The sequence below is a fragment of the Lycorma delicatula genome, chromosome 1 (genome assembly GCF_047948215.1).
Source record: "Lycorma delicatula isolate Av1 chromosome 1, ASM4794821v1, whole genome shotgun sequence".
Classification (NCBI taxonomy): domain Eukaryota; kingdom Metazoa; phylum Arthropoda; class Insecta; order Hemiptera; family Fulgoridae; genus Lycorma; species Lycorma delicatula.
The window spans coordinates 249,622,507-249,645,219 of NC_134455.1; the positions used below are offsets into that span (position 1 = coordinate 249,622,507).

At 33.7% G+C, this 22,713-nt stretch overlaps 1 pseudogene; it reads right to left on the reverse strand.

Annotated features, from left to right (window-relative positions):
- The window catches only part of LOC142317799 (Ig-like and fibronectin type-III domain-containing protein 2), a 107,295-nt pseudogene that overhangs the window by 84,232 nt on the left and 350 nt on the right, over positions 1-22,713 (reverse strand).

The window sequence follows — 22,713 nt, forward strand, 5'->3', positions numbered from 1 at the left end:
TTTAGGTGCATCTGGTGAAACAGGGAAAACTTTCTTGACCAATGTTCTTTTGGCTAGAGTAAGAAGCACTCACATGGCATTGCTTTGGCTGTCGCATCATCTGGCATTGCTGCTACGCTATTAAGTGGAGGAAAGACTGCACATTCGGCTTTCAAACTACCACTTCATTTCAATAATATCGAAACTCCTACATGCAACATCAGTAAACATCAATAAAACAAAGGTTTTACTAGAATGTAAACTAATTATTTGGGATGAGTGTCAAATGTCACATAAGAAAGGGATTGAAACTCTAAATAACTGTCTCAGAAATCTCAGAAATTCACATACACTCATGGAAGGAGTTACTGTTCTTTTAATCTTTTAACTGAAGATTTTTGTCAAACGCTACCAGTAGTGCTTAGAAGAACTCGAGCCAATGATGTAGAGGCACTTAAGACTTCATATCTGTGGCCTCATATAGTAAAACTCTCTCTTACTAAAAATATGAGAGTGCATTTAAAAGGAGACAATACTGCTGGACAGTTTTCTGAGCTTCTCTTAAAAATAGGAGATTGCAAATTCCTGAATCTGAAGGAAAAATTACTTTACCTGCATCATTAGGTATAGTAATAAGTACTTTAAAAGATCTCATAGACAGATATGAGCTAATATATAAACCGGATATTCAAAACCTCAGAAACAAATCAATGGACTGGCTATGCGAGAGAGCCATTCTGACTTCAAAAAAGAAACAGAAGCTAAAATAAATCAAATATTATTAGAATCATTTCAAGCAGAAAGGATTGGATTAACGCATTTCAAGCGTTAATTCAGTATTGGAAGTCGATGAAGCATTAATTACCCAGTTGAATTTCTCAATTCTCTCAATCCACCTGGGTTACCACCACATGTGCTAACTTTGAAGGTTGGTGCTCCAATTATGTTATTGTGGAATCTCTGCCCACCTAAGTTATGCAATGGTACAAGACTGTGTATAATCGCTGTTCAAAAAATTTTATTGAACCTAAAATTATCACTGGGTGTGCCAAAGGAGAATTGGTGCTCATTCCTCATATACCAATGATACCATTAGATTATCTGTTTGAATTTAAGAGAATGCAGTTTCCTGTTAAGGTATGTTTTGTAATGATAATAAAAATTTCAAGGCCAAACGTTACAAGTTGCTGGGATTGATGTTAGAGAAGACTGTTTTTCACATGGGCAATTTTATGTGGTATGCTCCAAAATCAGCAACCCTTCAGGTTTACCACCGTATTGGGAAAGGCTCTTCCAATTGATTTAGTGGTCTAAATCGATTTAGCGGAACGGCGGATCTAAATTTCGTTTAGTTGCCCATGTCCCGCCTGCGGAAGAGGCTGCAGAGCCTCATGATGAATGCATGGCAGCTGGAATGACACACCACGACTAAGGGAAGATCCTTGTATAAATTTATACAGGATCTGAGGGGATGGTATGCCTGAAGTTCGTTTTTAAGGACAACGTGTGCCCAGATGCTCACCAACCATGTTAATTTAAACCAATATCTGTTTCGGTTCTGCCTGGCAGCTGATGAGCTATGCGTCTGTGGGGTCTATGAACACCTGATATTTAACTGCCCTGCTCTTGGGGTGGCCAGAGACCGGACCACCCTGGAACTTAGAGGTCAAGGGGAAAATTGGCCACTCACAAGCGGCGAGTCAATGTGGCGAGAGCCGCATTGTCGGACCGTGTGGGAGTTTCTTGATACGGTTGCTTTGTTCAGCCGACATCAGTAGTTTACCTAAGGGGAAAAGAGTCCTACCGCACTGCTGTGGGAAGCTAACCTAGAGATATATATGGCTGACCACCAGCCAATTAAGGCTCCAAGCGCTTTAATATGATGGACAAGTACTTGCTGGCATTCAGCTACCTAGGCAGCACCTAGGCTAGCAGCGAATTGCTGTCTAGACAATTTTAATTTACGGATGTCATATATATTTTTAGTAGTTGACGGTGTGCGCCTACCCATTTTAGTAAATATATGACAAGTGAGGGGTTGGGACACGTAAGTTGGTGATGTATGGCACCGCGCTTAGTCCGCTCACGCTGTTAGGTAAGCTCTAGAAGCTATTTAGAACACAGGTTGCTAAACTGTTTCTAGGCTCAGTAGCCGTTTGTGGCACAGACATTCGGGCTTATGCTTTAGAGCAACCGAATGGGATAGAGGCGGGAGAAGTGCCAAGCAAACCAACCCTTAAAATTTATTTATTTTGGCGCCAGAAGGAAAAACATCTAATGCAGTTTACAAACAAGTTCTAGAATAATTTTATTTTTATATTATACTTAAAATATTTATATTAATTTTTTATTATTTGTTATTGGTTATTTAATGTTGTTTTTATTTATTTTATGTTGTCTGTTATTTAAATATTTATTAAAATAAATTCTTTAAATAACATGCGATTAAGTTTTTAGTATTTATTAGTAGATTTTTAAAAGCACTGGGCCTGTGAGGGCTCTGATAGAAAAAAGGTAGACCTTTTTTTTGGGAGCCCGCAAGTAACTATGATGATGAATAATGATTATGAGTGATAAGAACAGGAGTTATATTATCTATTTCTGACATCATCTTTAAATATAGCAACATAATAAGCAAAAACATCACTCCAAAACATTCAATAAATATGTTTAAAATTCAAGTATCGCGTGGGCGAGGCCGCGACGGGTAACCTGCTAGTATAATATAATATATATTGTTACCACATATATGCCTAATTTAATATCGGTGGGCGATAACGGTGGCAACGATGTGAGCAAGCGCCGGCCCGGCCGGCCCGCCGAGGGAGTCGCTGGATGCGGACGCTACATTCCCCCTCCAGCTCCAGCTTTCCGGGCTTCAATCGCCCCGGCCGCGGTGGACTCACCAGCAGGAGCCGGCCCAGCGTGGAATCACTCGGGGAGAACCGCCTTGGCCGCACCAGCAAAGGACGACCGACGCCTACACTGCGGGGCTCTGGGGGCCACCACTGCCACACTGTAGTGAGGACCCAACTGCTGCTGAGGAAAAGCCCGATCGGACTTCAATGAACGAGCCGCAACTCCCCGACTTCGCCATCTTCCGGACCTAACAGCTCTTCTCAGAGCTAACGCTAAAAAACGACCCTTTTTAAGGCCACCGCACAGTTATGAGTAACGTGCCGTCAAAGCCATTCAATGAAAATATATGTATATATATATATATATATATATATATGAACATTTAAAGACTTCTTTTTCAACTTCAGATTTATATGTTTGATTCAGTACATACCTTTTTCATTAAAATTTATAGATAGTATTTAATGTTTTTGTTTGTACATATATATTAATTTTTTTATCTACTTGTTACATCCTTCAATTTGTTTGTGATAATGACATTATTAGTGACAATTTAATAAACTGTCATCATAAATAAGCAGAGCAAACAATAATATCAAAGTGATATTTTACAGTTCTTATTTCCTTTTATGAAGTAAAAGAAAGGAAGTATTGTGATCGTGGAAAATTTCGATTTACAGATTTCAACGGAAATATCCATTTTGACCATCCCTGAATCCGTTCTAACTAGTGTCGGCGTAACGTCTTGCGAATGTAGGTACTACGTATCTCGCATAATTAAAAAACGATTAGGTGAGGATGTTGAAATTTTCGATGCGGGACTGTTGTAACATCTAGTTGTGCACCTCTACTTTTGATTGCAATCGACTGAACCAAAAGTGTCCAAAAACCCAAAATCCCCAAAAATTTGGATTTTGGACTATTCCTTAACTGCAATAATAAGTCCTCATTGAGAACTTTTCAATGATATATTAAAGTGGTAGTTATTTTCATTAGTTCCAGGGTTATAGCCAAATAAAACTTTAATTAATGAAATATTTGGATCTTACAAGGAAAGGCACATAGATTCGAATCAGACTTAACCTCCTTTTTTTTAATTAATTTTTTAACCTTATTTTTTTATTTAAATATATTGATTTACTAATAATTATTAATCCACGATTGTAAATAAACAAATAATAATTATCCAATAATATTAAAAGATATAAAAAAAAAAAAATCAGAAGTTATGAGTGAAATAAAATTTTATGTACTTTTAAAAATGTGTATATGTAATCTAATAGGTATTATTACATATGTGTATATGTAATAAATTTCGTGAAACGTCTGATTATTTAATATTAATTGAAAATTATAATGTAAAATCGTATTATTTTTGGACTTTCTATTTTAATTTCTTTTTAATTTCATCTACATTAAAGTTAACTGCAGAGTGACTGAAAAATAGACTCTCACAAGAACAACATAAACACTGAGGCATACATGCCCGATCTTTAAAAAATTGCAAAGAATTATTATCTTTTAGTTCATTACTCCTCTTTTATTATCGGACAATATTCTCCCTAAGTTGGAGTTGATCATCATTTCATTTGTTTTTTGTTGCCATTCATTAAATCACTCTTTGGTTTGATATAATTCTTCTGCTGTTAATTTGCATACCTGTTTCCTCTCACTTTATATTCATCATCCTCTCTTAATGTTTTTATTCTTTCTTTATTTGCAACATTTTCTTCCTGTTATTTTTCTTTCTTAGTTTTAACATTTTCTTCCTCTTTATATTTATCATTTTCTCTTAATTCTTTTATTCTTCCCTTATTCTTTACATTTTCTTTTACTTCATTTTCATCATCTTGTAATTTTTTTGAGATTCTTCATGCTATCCTTATTTTTCCTGTATGTTTCTTTTGCATTTTTGATTATTCACCAGATAATCCAATAATAAAAACTGAATATTTTTCACCATAAGGTTGAAATTAACATTTGTAACCAGTATACAGTTCACTAAATAGAATAGTTTAATTATTATTAACTTTTATTTATACGAATCGCCAGAAATCTGAAACTTTTGTTAATCAGCAACTCACAAACATACAAATAATACTGATCTAGTAATATGAGTAATAAGGGGACTTTCACTCTATCCTTATGTTTCATTTAAGATTGTTGGATTAATTATTGTATAAATATTTGATGTTAATAAAAAGTAATATTTTAGCAATTGTGTAACTGTCCATCTTCCGCATCTTCTTTCTGTCATCACTTTATTAAAGAATTGGAGGATCGTATTTCACCTTCAAATGAAATAAGTTTAAACGAACTGCACCAAAACATGTGTATATGTAATTTAATAGGCATATAAGGAAGTCATGTGGTGCCACATCTGATTTTTTGTAATAGGTAAACTTTTTATTTTTAACAATGATTGTATTCTTATTTTTTTTTATTTAATAGTTCAACTAAAGTTGAAGACGATCTCAGCTTTACTTTTTATTTTTGATTATTGTCATTTTAGTTGTTCTACACTAATTTCATGGAGAAATATAAAATATGTGGAAGGTGAAATGGCAAATGAAGAAATAACAAATTTTTACTATGATTTTTTTCTAGATATTAATTTATCACTCTAATAATATGTAGGAACATGGAATGGAAATTTTGTAGTGTATGAAAAATGCCATGCCTGATTGCATTTCAAACCCAGGAACAATTGATCCTAAAATCTGCTCATGTTCAAGACTAATAAAAAGCAGGATGTTAGCTTCTACTCCAACTGGATGACCAGTTGATTAAAAGAACTGCTGTAGTATCTGTAGAAGATAACCTCAACTCTAAATTTTGGGAATATTTTATAATTAATTTTTTTATTTGAAGTTTACAGTTTATTGCAATAAAATATTCCCTGGAAAGAACAAGTTTTGAGGTGAAGAGTTGTTTTCCTTAATAACTTGCCAGATTACAAACTCTTAAGTAACATGGAGTTTGATAATGTTTTACTCCCTTTATAGTATCAGAGAGGCATATTTGCAAATAAAGGAGTTGGCTAGAATTCTTGACGCTGGAAATTTAATGACTATAATTTATTTTAATGATTAGTATAATAATAATATATAATTAATTTTGCTACAATTTGCTGATGTTATAGTAATTCTAGCTGAGTAAAAATGATTTATAAGTAACAATGAATGTTATGGATGAAGTCCTATGCAAAAACTACTGCATGAAAATGAACAAGAACAAATCAAAAGTAATGAAATACAGTAGAAATGATGTAGATGGACCACTGAATATAAAAAAAGGAAGAGAAAAAATTATGGAGGCAGAAGAATTCTGTTCTTTGGGAACCGGAATTACAAAATATGGAAGAAGCAGGAGCGAATAGCACAGACGAAACAAGGCTTCAGTCAGAAATATAATTTGCTTACATCAAAAATTAATTTAAATGATACAAAACATTTTTGATAGTATATGTTTGGAAGTGGAATGGACGATCGGAGTACCTGAGAAGAAAAGATTAGAAGGTTTTGAAATGTGGTCCTATAGGAAAATGTTAAAAATCAGATGGGTGGATAAATTGACAAATGAAGAGGTATTGTGTCAAATTGATTAAGAAAGAAGCATTTGGAAAAATATAGTTAAAAGAAGAGACAGACTTATAGGTCTCATACTAAGGCATTCTGGAATAGTCGCTTTGATATTGGAAGAACAGGTAGATGGGAAAAACTGTGCAAAACTATGTAAAACAAATTGTTAGTGATGTAGGATGTAGGGTGTATACTGAAATGGAACGACTGGCACTAGATACGGAATCTTGGAGAGCTGCATCAAACCAGTCAAATGATTGAAGACAAAAAAAATAAATTTTAATGCTATTTTAGTCATTTTTTTAAATACTCTTTTTGTGTCCACTTTTGAGAAAGAAAGGTTTAAACTGTTTCACAAAACAATTAAGATGAATCAAAATTTTAAAATGAGTATACTTAAAAAAAAAATAACACATAATATTGGAAAATCATAACTACTTTAAATTCACTGAAATAAGTTTTTATTTAATCAGATAAAAAAAGGTAATAAATGAATTAGTGCAAGGAAGGAAAAAGAGCACTGGAATCTAATACATTGAATTGCCTTTATATACATGCTAATCATTACCAGAAAGAAATTAAGAAAATATTCAGAAGGAGCATAGTGTTGGTTTATGATATTTCTATAAATTCTCACAATATTCCTACTGAAAATACTGTAAACATTTTTATTTTACGTTTCTCAAGGAGGTCAAAAATAGTTTCATCCAAATAACCTACAAACTAACAAACTGACATTATTTTTGTGTAATCTGTTTTTTTTTATTAGGATCAAAATAAAATCAAACATCAAACTGAATGCATTCATGGGTATTTGAAACCAAAAAATCCAAAAAAACATACATTGTTACTACTAAAATATAACAGTAGAATAATCCTTATGATACTACATACCTGCCATACAACGAACAATTGCAGGAAAATCAGTTTCACAATGTTCTGGATCTTGTCCTGTATTGCCTTCCAAAATGCTTTGAATATTACTGAAACCTAAGCAACCTGATGTCACATTGCTTGAAGTACAACAACTTGTATAATTGTGTTCACGTAATACAGTTGTATACTCTACCTCTTCAGAATCAGTAACCACTGTTGATGGTGGCTGCAAGTTACGTGACAGGACTGAAAAATAAATGTGTAGATTGTACAACTTCTACTTTTATCATATCTTCAAATGAAGATACGCATTTATTAAACATTTTGAAAGAAATATAAAAAAAACAAACTGTGTCATAATACAAAATTTATCCTTTATTTACTATTTGTAAAAGAGGTAACACTGAATTATTCGCTTTCAGAAATATTTGTATATCACAGCATATTTTAGCTAAGCATATTTTCTCTAAAATTTTTTTAGATAAAATTATACCTTTTTATCCATAAATACATCTTATTACATATTAATTTCAACAAATATTGTGTGATTTAGTAAAAATACAATTGTTTCATTATTATAATTAAGGTTTATATATTACTATACTGATTCTTGCTTAATAACCAGTTTTTTTATTAGCTTTACAAACCTTTATCTCTGTCAATATAGTTCATTAATTTTATACAATTCATAAATACTTTATTTCTGTCAATATATACAGATTAATATGAATTAGCGGAAAAAATTAAAACTGGTAGCCTTAAATTGAATCGATTCAAATTTTTTAGAAAATTAGTTTGAAACTGATCAGTAAAAAACAAAAAAAAAGTTCGCATATTATAATTAAATAAAAAATTTTGAGTTTTCATCATAAGATGTCAAACTCTTTGTTTACTTACTAAGCATGATATTGGGTACTTGCTAATTAAAAAAAAAAAAACATTAAATCTTAAAATAATTAAATTTGTAAAATGAAACTATTTGTTACTTATGAAGTCTGCATAGCCATTTCTGGGCTAGAAAATCCACAATTATAAATCACCTATTTTTTTCTTATTCTACCACAATTAATACACATTAAATTCTCTGAATAGCATTAGGTATTGGAGTTAAAAATACAAATATCAATTATTTGGAAGGGTTTGTAGCTCAGATGGAGTCTGAGAAAAGATTACAAAGTAAATGGCAAAATTTCATCTCCATCACATTTGTCATTACACTACAATCTGAAAGTTAATTAGTATGATGCTTTAGCTAACAGGAAAAATAATATGACTATAACACATGTGCATGTGCATTGTTACATATAAACTAGTACAGCAATCTATTCATTTAATATTATTCAGTGCCAATATCAACTGCAGTCATATTAATTTAAATGATTGCATAATACTGCATATAAAAGTATATACGTACAATACGTATTAATCTGTCAAATGATTTATTCATTTTAATTTAATACAAATTAAAAATGTAAAATTTTATTATACATGGTCAGCATGTTCTTACAGAAAACTGAAAATTAAAAGATTTACTTAAAAAAATTTAATTTATATTAAACTAATTTAAAAAAAAAAAAACTGTAATTTTTTTGGTCACACAAGGTTGAAAGTATTTTTCTAAATTAATAACTAATCATTCTTTCGTATTGAAATAGGTTTTATCCTTGTTCAATTTACATGCTTTACAGGTACAAGCAACTGCTTCATTACATATCAGTCAATCAAAGTACATGTAGTTTTAGGAGGATCTCCGTATTCAAAATCCCATCTGAAAACTCCTCATTACTACTTTTATTGTTTTGTGTGAAGTGCCAAGTATAAAATTTAAAACAATGCCACCTTTTTTGAACAAAGATATTTGTCACTATCAAAAAACGTGTTTGTTTATAATGTTGCATTTTAGGAAGTCATTTCTCATGTTTAAAAAAATCTCAAATCTTAAATCTAATTATGAGTAAAAGTTATACTGATTTCTACTATACACAAAATAGGGATTAATAAATGCTTATGTGATTGAATAAACAATCAAATGTGATATGTGCATATCATTAGTATGTAAGTCATACAATTCCCCTCTCATACAGATGAAAAATATTGTACACTTTAGAATAAGAGCACAAGAAACATGAAACATAATTTTATGATTAAGAAATGTAATCAATTTTAATTTAACAGTTGTTCAGTGCAATAATATAACATTTATAAAAATTAAACGGCAACAATTTTTAACAACATGTATTCTCATAGGATTTTGTGAGCTGCTGTTTGAACTATTTAATTAAGAAACCCTGTTTCAAGAGATGAGAGGTTGTAAAACTTTTTGGTCATTTAGAACTATTTTTAATTAGATATATTTTCCTTGTAACTTAATGTGTTAACACATATTTTACTGTAATAATTTATTTACTTTTTCAGTAGTTGTAAGTTGGCTATTTTTAGTCTTTTTGTGTTTTGTTTGATTTTTCTTTTAATACATTAATTTATTTTTTGTACATTTTCTAAGTATATTTTGGGGAATTATTGTAGGAATCAATAATATTACACAAGTAAAAAAGTTATTAAACTTTAAAAAAAACATACACAAGCCTGCAAAATTTGGGTTGTGGAATGTTTTTTAACTTTTGATAACTGATTCCTATGTATTTTTTAGTGCTGAATCTAAAAATAACCTTAATTTTTTTTATCATGTCAAGATTTTTGCAGTTGAAAAATTCAACATTTGTAAAGTTGGAAAAATGCAAAAACGTGTATTATAAAATGGATTTTTTATAATAAATTAATACAATGTATTCACTTTTTTGGCTTATACTATGCATTCTTATAGCTAAACAGTTGAGTGGTTTGAAGAGGTGGCTACAGAGGGATTTGGGTTGAAGAAGACAGGACAGTGGGAGGGTTTGCTCTCCATTGCTCAGTGAATGCATGCAGTCAACAGCTTGGTCAACAGGTTGTGACAAGACTTAACAAGATAAATAAGAATTGAATAGCTGCCAACATGTTTATTTGCAGCTACTCGCGCTACTCATGGCACCATGGAATGTGCAACGTGCAACTACTGTCAGTGTTGTTTCAGCCATCAGCGTGTGTATATCGAGGTTTTTCCATCTACTGTGATAAATGCATTTTTGTAGGTGGAGAATATATTTTAAGACTGTAAAGCGTATAGCAAATTTTCAGTTTTCAAAATGGCTTCAAGAGGCTGCAAAAATTCTCCAGATTATTTCTGTTTTATTTGTAGCGTGTTAATGGTGGAAAGGAAAAAAAGTATAATAACAAGTTTAGTTGGGCAAGTGCACCTTACGTATTTCAGCGTGAAAATAGGAGATCAAGACAGAACTTTGTTACCACACTATATTTGCTACACATCTAAGCTCTTCACTTAGACAGTGGTCAAAGGGTGAACATAAAGCATTCAGATTCAGAGATCCAGTGGTGTAATAAGAACCATGAAATCACACCAATGATTATTACTTTTGTTTGACTGGTGTTCACAGTTTCAAATTGAAGAATAAAAAAAGAATTGTCAGTCTAAATATGCCATCCGCTTTACGTCGGTTCCTCATTCCAGATATACTAGTGCCAATTCCACCAGAAAATTTTACTGAAATAGATCGTTCTACAAGTGATTTAAATGATTTAAATAAAGATAACATTGAGAAATATGAACCCAGAGATAGTTGTGCACCAGAGCTTTATTCACAGTCTGAACTAAATGATTTGGTTTGAGACTTATATCTGACCACAGAAAATTCGGAATTGCTTGGTTTGAGGCTTAAAGAGAAGAATATACCAGCCGCTGACACCTCATTTTCCTGGTTTAGGTATAAAGAAAAGGATTTTCTTCCGTATTTTTCGGAAGAAGGAGAATTGCACTGATGTACGTGGACTTTTGACCTGATTTAACATTCTGTACGAAAGTACCGATTGAAGACTGTTCATAGATTCATCCAAAAGAAGCCTCAAAGTTGTTCTTCTTCACATTAGGAATAAGTGTCTGTCAATACCCATTGGACATTCTATCCATTTAAAAGAGGGTTATGATAATTTGGGATTCGTTCTTGATAAAATTAAATATGATAGTCATAAATGGATAACGTGCAGCAATCTCAAAATAATATCGATGCTTGTAGGACAGCAAGGAGGATACACACAGTTTCCTTATTTTTTATGTGAATGGGGTAGCAATTGCAGAGAAAATCATTGGATTAGAAAAGAATAGCCAAAAAGAGTTTCATTAGAACCTGAAACCAAAAATGTGCTCCAAAAAGCTCTCATAGGTACGAATAAAGTTCTCCTTCCATCTCTGTATGTCAAGTTAGTCTTGATGAAGCAATTTGTCAAAGCCTTATTAACAGAAGGTAAATATTTTAAATACATCTGTAACAAATTTCCAGTCTTATCAATCCCCAAACTAAAAGAGGCTTTACTGGTCCTGACATTAGAAAACTTCTCCTCAAAGATGGTAATTTTGAGAAACATATGACCATCTTTGAAAAACTGCAGAAAAAGAAGCGTAGGGAGCCTTAAAGACATATTAAGCAAGTTTCTGGGCAATAAGAAGGATCTGAACTTCAAATCAATCATTGAGAACATGCTGCAGAAGTACAAAAATTGAGGCTGTTCCATAAGCTTGAAGTTTCACTTCCTAAATTCACATGTGGAGTATTTTTCTGGAAACCTGGAGTTAACGAAGAGATGGGTGAAAGATTTCATCAGGATATGAAAGAAATAGAAAAGAGGTATCAAGGAAAATGGACTACTATGATGATGGCAGATCATTGCTAGTTGTTACACAGAGACAACTCCAATAGAAAACACAGAAGGAAAAGTGCCAAGCAGAGTATTAGCCATCCAAAGAATTTTTGACACAGAATAAAATTGTAAGTATTTTACATATATCGTCATTAAGGGCTGGTAAAGAGGAGCAGTGGTTTTCAAAGGCATGACATATCTCATAAAAATTAATTAATTAAAAAATGCAGTATAATAGAAATTAGGCTTATTTTGTGACAATTTTCATTAGAAATTTTTAAACTTTTTACCAATTTTGAAATTTGTGATTTGCAAAAAATCCTGACATGAAGAAATAAAATGAAAGTTATTTTCGTATTCAGAACTAAAAAATACATAAGAAACAATTATCAAAAAGTTATTACACAGCCATCACAGGCTTGTGATCATTTAATTTAATAAAACAACAAATAAACTGAAAGATAAACATAATAGAAATTTAATAATCTAAATAAGTAATGTGTACTGTAACTTACTGCAATGCTAAAAAAATAAAAATAAAATAATTTTGAAAACATTATTTAAAAGATTTATTATGTATGAACAACAAAACTGATTTTAATTACATTTAAATTAAATAACTGTTTAAAAGAAAGTAATTCATTAAACAAAATTCAAAATTTGTACAAAAAAAAGAAAAATTGCATTTAAATAAATTAAATTTTTTTGAGAGAATGTTTGTTTGCAATTTTTTAAAAATTCTAAATTTAAAATGAGATGTCAAATTCTTCATCTAAGTCCAATGAGTGATAATGGGTATAGATTGTCTGAAAAAACGTACTTATCATTTAAGTTATGGAATTAAACTCAGGTCTTCACCTTAGCAGTCAGTGATAATACTGGCTAAGACACTAATAAAAGACGGTAGACTAAGCTACCTTGAAAAATATAATTTAGTCTTAATGAAATCCTATAGTCATTTTGGTCAAGAGAATTCCTCATACTCTTTTCTCATAATAAATATTGATGAACTCTTCTCACAGATGAGTGGAGAACATTTAGCAAAGTTTAATTGCAATATGAGCTCTAAAAGCAATATTGCTTTTATTGCAATAATAGCAATATGAGATTTTATCATAGTTTAGCTGTTAATTTAACAATTTATTTGTATTGCTTCACCAAATATACTTACTAGAGAAAAATGTAGACTTTTATGAGCATTTTTTATACAAGGTTTGATAAAAAAATTAGTAAAATTTAAAAATTGTTCATAAATTGTCACAATTTTTTTGTTATTGTATTGACACACTAGTTTCTAATGTACATTTATATTGGTAACCATATGGATGCTTAGTTTATTGTTGGCTTACAAAAAAGCTATATGTATTTTTGTATGGTCGGCGATTTTTAACTTGTGGAAAAATATAACAAAGAATTTGCATTAAATTTTGCTTCGAAAATAGAATAATGTGCAGTACTGCAGAGTTGGGAATGTTGAATGATGTTTTGATGATATTTCTATGAAATGTTTAAAAGTGGTGCGAAGGTTTCGAAGAGGGCCATGAAGATGTTGAAGATGATGAGCACCCTAGACATCCCAGTATATCAACAACTGATGACAACATTGAAAAAGTAAAGAAATGCCACCAAGTCATACTACCTGTAAGTTCTATGCCATTTTTGTGAAGTAATCTGAAGAAAATGGCCGGATTTATGGCATAACAATTCATGGCAATTGCACTCCGTTAATGCACCTGCAAACACTTCACTACTTGTTCATGAATTTTTGCGCAAACCAACACCATTATGGCCTTAGCCTCAGTATTTCCTAGAAATTTCCCCCTGTGACTTCTTCCTATTACCCAAGCTGAAAAGAACCATGAAGTGACCACGTTTTGCCAACATTGAAGAGATTGACAGAAGCGCAGAAGCTGCTAAATGCTATACTAAAAATTGCATTTTACAGGTGATTCAAAGATTAGAGAATGTGCTGGCATAAATGTATTATATTTTAAGGGAAGTACTTTGTAGGTGGCAAAAATATTGATGAAAAAATTAAAATGTTTTGAGAAAAACTAAAATTACACATATTTTTTATTAAATCTCATATAACTGACTTTGTTTTGATACCAAGTAAGAAAATATAATGATAATCTATAGTTACCTGATAGACTCGCTTCACACTCATAAGAAAGAAACTCACAACATGAACATTTTCAACATCAGAAAGGGCACAGAGAACGGAACATATGAAAAAGTACTGGGAAAACCGCAAGGCCCGAACACACCCTTTGAAGAGACTCGGATAATAGACGGACTAAAGTGACCCTATGCTCTTAAAAAAATGAAAAAAAATTACCTGATAATTTATGCACAGTCTTTACAACAGGATTGCTGTTTACTTCACAAGAATAGTGTCCGGAATCATTGGTTTTGACATCTTTTATTGCCAGAACCCAAACATTACCACCTGTAAATAAATATATCCATAATTGAAAAATTAATAAAGATATTAAAATTATTTTACACAAACATAATTACTTCACCAAAATATCTACAGATTCAAACTCTACGATTTAAGGGATAAACAAGATACTTAAGTCTGTTAATATTAGAAAAATAAAGAATAATATTTGTTTGTATCATACTTCAATGCATATATTTCAGAATATTAGTTAATTTTATTCAATGTATGTTATTAACACATACACACATACGAGGTGTGTGACAAAAGTAATGAAATTGGTAACACTGCGAGCGATCTGCAACTCCGTTCAGCCAACACATTATTTTTAGCAGCGCCATCAGTGAAGTTGTGTTTTTGTTGTGTTACAAAACTGGAGCATCGGAATTTAGAGCAACGTTGGGCAACCAAGTTTTGTGTTAAACTTGGGGAATCCGCGATTGTGACCTTTGAAAAGTAGAAACAGGCATATATAAGTTTTCCGCTGGCACAAATCATTTTTGGAAGGCCGAGAACACGTTGAAGATCAACCTCGCTCAGGAAGACCTTCAACTTCAAAATCTGACGAAAACGTTGAGCGTGTGAGGGTTCTTGTGAGATCAGACCGCCAAATTACAAACCTGATCAAGCAAAACTATTAATTGTTCTCGTCAAATCAACATTCCAATAATCTAAACTGCTATTAATTTGGTTTTAGTGAGTGGTTCCCATCTGCAGTGCAATAGCATTCTTAAAATAATAATTTTCTATTTATTAAATTTGTTTCGTTTCACGTCGAGCCGTCCGGTGCTGCGATCTAGTGGGTGCTAACACTCATCGGAAGGTAAACGCGTACTAGCATTCTACGTTAGAATCCCGAGCAGTGCGGTCGCATTTTTAATTTTGTCCGGATGGACAACCAGTTTTATTCATAGTTACTAGCATTCGGCGCTCGAATCTGATCCAAGGCGGTCACGTCATACTCTTAGTCTGGATGGACTCCATTCTTTGTTCGGATGAACGTTAGCTTTAATGTTTTATTTAATTTTATATTTTTTATTTTTACATGTCAAGTTATACGTTATGTTACAATTCATTTCATTAACTGTCAAGACGACAATTCAATAAACCATTATTCAACAAGCAATAAGGCGTTGTCTTTATTCATCACCTATGAACATACAGTCCAACCTCGCTCTAAACTCTACCACCGTTTCATGATCCTCGGGCCGGATAAATCAAGCGGATAGGCCGGATCAAGCGGATTCCACACATGTTTTATGGTCATTCGTCTCCACATTCAAGAAAAATAATTTGGATTACAATTTAATTTAGATTTTATTTTATCAAAACTTGAGATATTTATTTATTATAAATAGATTGCTTTATTTTTGGTATATCTGTTACAATGTGTAAGATTATATATATATATATATATATTAAAAAAAAAAACCATTAACAAATATTTTCAGATTGATGTTTGATGAAACTTCACTGACACGTTTAAAATTAAAATAATCATTTTATATTCAATATAAAATAATAATTAGCAAATGATAAATTCTTTTTTCCAGATTCTTATAAATATTATTGCTACAAAAAATATATAGATATATTTGCATTAGTTACATATAAATATATATATGAAAAATAAAAGTTAAAAAAAATAAAAATATAGAAGATTGATCTCTCAATTAAGAGACTGAAATGCTTGCCACCTGGCTGCTATGCTGTCACTGTAAAATCACAAATAATCTATTTAAATCACTTGAAAATTTTTAAATGTAGTTTATTTGGAAATGGCCAAATGGAGGTCAATTTGGAAGATGCCAATTTGGATTTAAAGTAATGACTCTCCGCATCAGCAAACTCTGTTGTAAGCCGACTGCCTACCCTTATACATAAGCTTTGATTTTACTACCCATGGATATAAATGAAAAAGTAATTCTCAAAACATTTATAATAAAATCTATATTTAATTATTTTTCTGAACAAAGATAACATATTTTCAGTTACAAACCTGAAAATTACATAGTGAATTAGTTTTACAAATTAGTCTTCACCTGGTTTACATTGTTATAATTTTGTAATAAGCCAGAAGAAGCACCTGGTTTTACACAGTGAGGAGGACTGTGATATAGAGAGGAGGAGATGTGATATAGAAATGATAAATATTATTTTCAGAAAGATTGTTAGGATCAAATAAATATAAAATGCTAATTTGTTTTAATATGCAAATAGAGATCATCTAAAAACTGATAGTTGGGGAAATATTATAATTAATTATTATAATTATAATATTAATATTATAATTAAAGATAGAATAATATTTCAGTCATGGTTTATGATGAACTACCTCCCCCAAATAGTATAAATTCTGTGATATTATAAGAAAATTTAGCTAATAGAAATAATATAAAATCGGATGTTAATGGCTTGTTTGCATTATAAAATAGAAGTTTTAAAAAAGTAAGATCAGGACAATAAATATTTCTTATATACGTGTAATTTGAAAACCACCAGATTGATCTAGTGGTAAAATCATCTACAAATTAGCTGTTTAACAAGTGATTTTCAAAGTTGAAGGTTCTGAGGTTCAAATCCTTGCAAAGGTAAGTTTACTTTCATGAATATTAGATAGTGCTGGTCCATCTGAAAAAACCACCAAATCCAGTCTTGTGAAGAGACCTCAGTCAGCTTTGTCTGACGAGGATAAAAGTCCTACTGAAGAGAACCATTACTTATTAGAATCGAATTCTAAAAATATTAGATTCGTTGTTCTCAGAAATAGTCAGGAAGGTGGCTCCCTTCAAAAGGTTTCACCTTTCTTAATAAACAAAACCATAACAGGTGCAAGTGGCTCCCCAAAGAATATCAGGAAATTACGTGACGGATCGATAATGATCGAAACATTCAACGATGAACAAAGTCGATCTATCTTACGTCTCCGTAAAATGTGTGGTATAAATATAAGTGCAGAAAGCCACAAAACGTTAAATACGAGCTGGGGTGTAATTTTTTGTCGAGACCTCTTAGATATAGATATCTCTGAAATAGTTGATGAGCTTTGCCACCAAGATGTTGCTGAAGTGAAACGTATAATGAAACGGCAGAACGGAACAGAAGAACCAACACAGTCTCTTATACTAACATTCAATCTCCCTGTTCCACCAGAGAAGATTAAAGTGGGTTACCTCTCGGTTCGGGTACGACCATTCATACCCAACCCACGGCGATGTTTCAGATGCCAAGGTTTTGGTCACACTACAACATCTTGCACGAAAACTGAGATCTGTGCTCGATGTGCTAAAGAAGGTCACAATGACACTAACTGCGAAGAAAGTGAAAAATGTGCAAACTGCAGTGGTCCACATACAGCCCGCTCCCGAGATTGCCCAATCTTTAAAGAAGAAAAGGCAATTCTCAAAATCTGTACGGAGCAAAAGCTATATTTCCCGGCCGCACGAAGAGAATACAAAAAGTTAAATAATTCACGGAACCTGGTTAAACCAGATGTATCTTTTGCCACCGCTACGTCGAAACAAACGTTAATAATCAGCAGTGCGGATCCTGCAATGAACTTAAAAAACTTGTTCAAATGCTTTCTGATCAAGTAGCTTCACTTACAGACACTATCTCAGAGCTGAAAAAAATTAATAAAAAGTCTTTCGTCGCAGTTAGTGAATCCAACAGTGTGATGCATACGAAAGTTCCTGTTCCCAAAGTCGTACCGACACGAGTAGAGACTATCACAGCTGGCAGTAAGCCACCTAATAAGCTCCCCGTAAAGGGAACCCACATAACCAACCCCTCTGGGATGTTAACTGCAGCATCCCATTCAAATAAATCTCCTCCACCATCACCTCATATACTGGAGGATATGGTTGAAGAACCACCCGACCCTAGGGCATCGGAGTTCTTTAAAATAAAAAATACAAAAAATAAAAACCGAATCACGTACAGCTAATTTTTATATAATTTCCGAAATTTACTTTTTTTTACACTTATGAACATTATTCAGTGGAATGTTAGAGGTATTCGGTCCCGCATTGAAGATATTAGAGTACTAGCACACGCACATGATCCACTAATCATGTGTTTCCAAGAAACTCACCTTCTACAACATGACCCAATTACATTCAGAGGATACTTCTGTGAGAGATACGACTGCCTAGTAGACAGTAGGGAGAGTGGTGGAGTGGCGATTTTCATGAAGAATGGGGTATTGGCTACAAGAATTCAACTAACCACTGTCATTCCTGCTATTGCAGTAAAGGTCTCTATTCGCTTCAAATTGCATATCTGCAATCTGTATCTCTCACCGAAAACTGAGTTCAGTGCTTTAGATGTCTCATATCTCCTCACGCAAATACCATCTCCATCGTTAATAATAGGAGACTTCAATGCCCATCATATTTCCTGGGGCTCAACCTTCTGCTCCACTCGAGGAAATATGATAAACAGATTGAGACAAGACTTTGACCTTTGCCTACTGAATAATGGATCACACACACTCATGTCCTTATCATCTGGTACTGTATCTAACCTTGATCTCTCCATATGCTCACCGAATGTGCTCCCTCATTTTAATTGGTCTGTTTGTGATGACTTTCACGGCAGTGATCATAGACCCAATTATTATTGTTTTCGGTGTAGACTGCGAAATTAAAAGAAGGCCACGGAGAAGGATTGTTGAAAAGGCAGATTGGAATGAATACCATAAAGCATTCCAATCGCAGTATGACGATGGAGCGAACATCCTCGACCAATATTCTTCTTTTACGTCCATGATACTTGAGAATGCCAACAGATATATCCCACAAACATCGGGTAATCCTAGACGTCCTCTCGTTCCATGGTGGAACGATGATTGCAAATATGCTATTAGGAATCGACGGCAGGCACTACGCAAATTTAATCGTAGGCCTACAGCAGAACATCTAAATTTATACCGCAGGGCTAGAGCGGTGTGCCGTCGGGTGTATTCTTGGACGCTATGAGGAATTCATGGACGAAATACGTGAGCACTATCTCACGCACTACTCCCACGTCTACTGTATGGAAGAAAATTCATGCAATTTTCGGATCACTGAAACAATCTATTCTCGGTCTTATTGATGAAGAACTCCTTTCATCACCCTCGGAAGTGGCAAATAGTCTAGCAAAATCTTTCCGCTCGGTGTCTCTCACCTCATCATATAATAACGATTTTCAAAGGTACAAGATACAAATAGAAGTATTATCGTTAAACATTGGTGATTCGGTTGGTGAATTAAACACTCCATTCATATTTAAGGAATTGTTACATGCACTTAAAAGCTCACGGGACACTTCCCCTGGCCCGGACAACATTCGCCTTTCCATGCTTTCACACCTTTCTAATTCGGCACTACAACAACTTTTGAATATTTTCAACGGTTTATTCTCCGAACAAGTCTTCCCACCCGGCTGGTCAGAAGCATTTATTATACCAGTACTAAAACCTGGTAAAGACCAAACCAACCCCTCAAGCTACCGCCCTATTTCATTAATAAGCGTTTTGAGTAAAATAATGGAGAGAATTGTAAACCGCAGGCTTACATGGTACTTGGAGAAACATGGCTTTCTATCGCCAGAACAGTATGGTTTCCGACAAGGACGATCTTCCATTGACCATCTAGTGTCAATAGAAACAGCCATACAAAACGCTTTCCTCAATCGCCAGCACCTCGTCGCTATCTTCTTCGAACTAAAAAAGGCGTATGACACAGCCTGGCGACGTTGTATTCTTAACACTCTCAAAGAACGGGGAATCAAGGGCAATATGCTTGCTTTTATCCGGGAATTCTTAAATCACCGAACGGCTCGTGTTTGTGTGGATGATTCGTGTCCGATAGTGTCATCTTGGAGAATGGAGTACCCCAAGGTAGTGTATTATGTGCCACCTTATTTTCTGTAGCCATAAACGGTATTACCAAATGTGTGCAGACTCCTGTCTCATGTTCTCTATTTGCTGACGATTTTGCTATTTAAATTGCAAGCCGTTCAACACCTACAGCAGAGAGACTACTGCAGAACACTATATCTCACCTTGAAGCTTGGTCCAGGATTACTGGTTTCACATTTTCATCCGAAAATGGGATAACTTTGGGATAGACGAGACCAGCTTTTATTATCTTATTTTGCTCGTCTCAGAGGACACCCAAATCACCCGGTTCTTGAGTCAGTTTTTAGAAATTCTAATCTAGGAAAGTATGAGGACCATCCACGTCGTACTGCACATGTAGGTGTCCGTACCCGGTGTCTGCTGCAGCATATAAATGTTGACACACCGTCATTCTTTCCTACGTATCCTTGCTCATATCCTCCATGGAGAATAAACCTTATAAATTTTACTTTTGACCTTACGACATACAATAAACAATCAACACTACCTATTGTCTTCCAGCAAATGTTTCAGTGTGTTCTCTCCAAGATGAAACCAGACGCGGTTGTATACACTGATGGATCGAAACAAAACGATACCGTTGGTTGTGCATTTGTTGTCAATGAAAGAACTTATATGTTTGGTCTACCTGGTATTACGAGTGTCTTTACCGCTGAACTATACGCTATAAATAAGTTTAATAATCGCAACACAGAAGTAAGTTTTTGCTGGGTTCCAAGCCACGTAGGGATTCCAGGTAATGAACATGCAGATTCCGCTGCTAAAGATGCATGTAACCAGCCTCCTTTCACCACCCGAGTTGCTACATCTGATTTTATTAATTATGTAAAACAATCACTAAGAGCAAAGTGGCAAGGTGACTGGACGGCTACAGTAGATAATAAACTCCGGCAGATTAAAAATTCTGTGTTGCCATGGGACTCCTCATGTAGAAAATCTCGGCGTGAGGAAGTAGTCCTCTGTCGGTTGCGGATAGGACACACCAGGGTCACACACGAGCACCTTATGACAAGAGAACAAGCACCCCTATGCACACGATGCAACTCCCGCATGACTGTGCACCACATACTCGTGGACTGCATATGTTATGTGGCGTTGCGTCGTAAGTTTAAATTACCCAGAAACACCCGTGGTGTGTTGTGCAAGGACAATGAAGTTTTAAACCGGATGTTTCTTTTTCTGCGTAGTGTAGGGTTAACCCAAAAAATTTAATATTGTCGGGTATATTTCTTATTCTAGAAAAGTTTTTAATAGATTTGATTTTGTTAACCGAGGAGGGAGCCTTTTACACTCCCTATCCGAATCTGTTAAATTTTATTTTTTATATAGTTTTTTTTTATTTATTATTTTAGCTTATATGTTTTAATGACTCGATCTGTGATATTAGTTTTAAGTTTTATTTTTTTAACTTAGTTTTAAGTTTTATTTAATTTCTTTATTTTAGTTTTAACCTAGTTCTAAGTTTTATGTTTGTGTCTTATTTTTTTTAAACTTTTTTGTATCATTTTTGTGCTCTTGTTATCTGAGAATGGGTCTTTTACACCCATCTCGGACTTTGTTTAATTGTTTTGCCTTTATTTTTTATTATTATTTTAAGTTTTAGTTTTACGTACTAGTTTTAATTACTTTTATTTATTTATTTTTTTCATAAAAAAAAACCCGGGCGATGATAACGTACAGACGTTTTTCGCCCTCCACAAAAAAAAACCCCTAGACCAACCCGTTGTGTTATTCTGATTTTCTTCTACTCCTCCGAGCCGGATATACAGTTAAGTAACACAGCCCAGGGGAGTGTCCTTTACTCTAAGGGGCCTCTCCTTATATAAGTCCAGCATGGAAGGTTAGCCCACCAGTTGGATCTTGTCATTCTTTATTGCCTACTCAAATGGTGGGGGGGGGGTACTCTATTACTGGTTCCCCCACCAGTATCGGGTCTTTTTGTTTGTATCCCTTAACCTAGTCTCCCTTGGAGTCCCAATCGATCATCAGAATCGGCATGCTGGCTCTTCCGATTGGGGCTGTCAACCCAACCCTACACTAAAACCCCCTTCTTTTACCTTCCGTATCTTTGCGTCCTTCCTCGAATATTCCTCCACTTACTTCCAGTTACTCTGCGACGTCAACATATTCGGAACTATGTCCTCCGGCTCTAGATTTGTAATACCAGCCTGACTACATTGTTCCATCCATTCCTCACACTAAGCGGGTGTGCTCAACCTAGTCCTATTCACCACAATACATACAGTCAGGTGACTCCCTCCTTCCAGTTCCATACAAATACACTTCAAAATTACGGTGAGCAGATAAGATTTGCATCA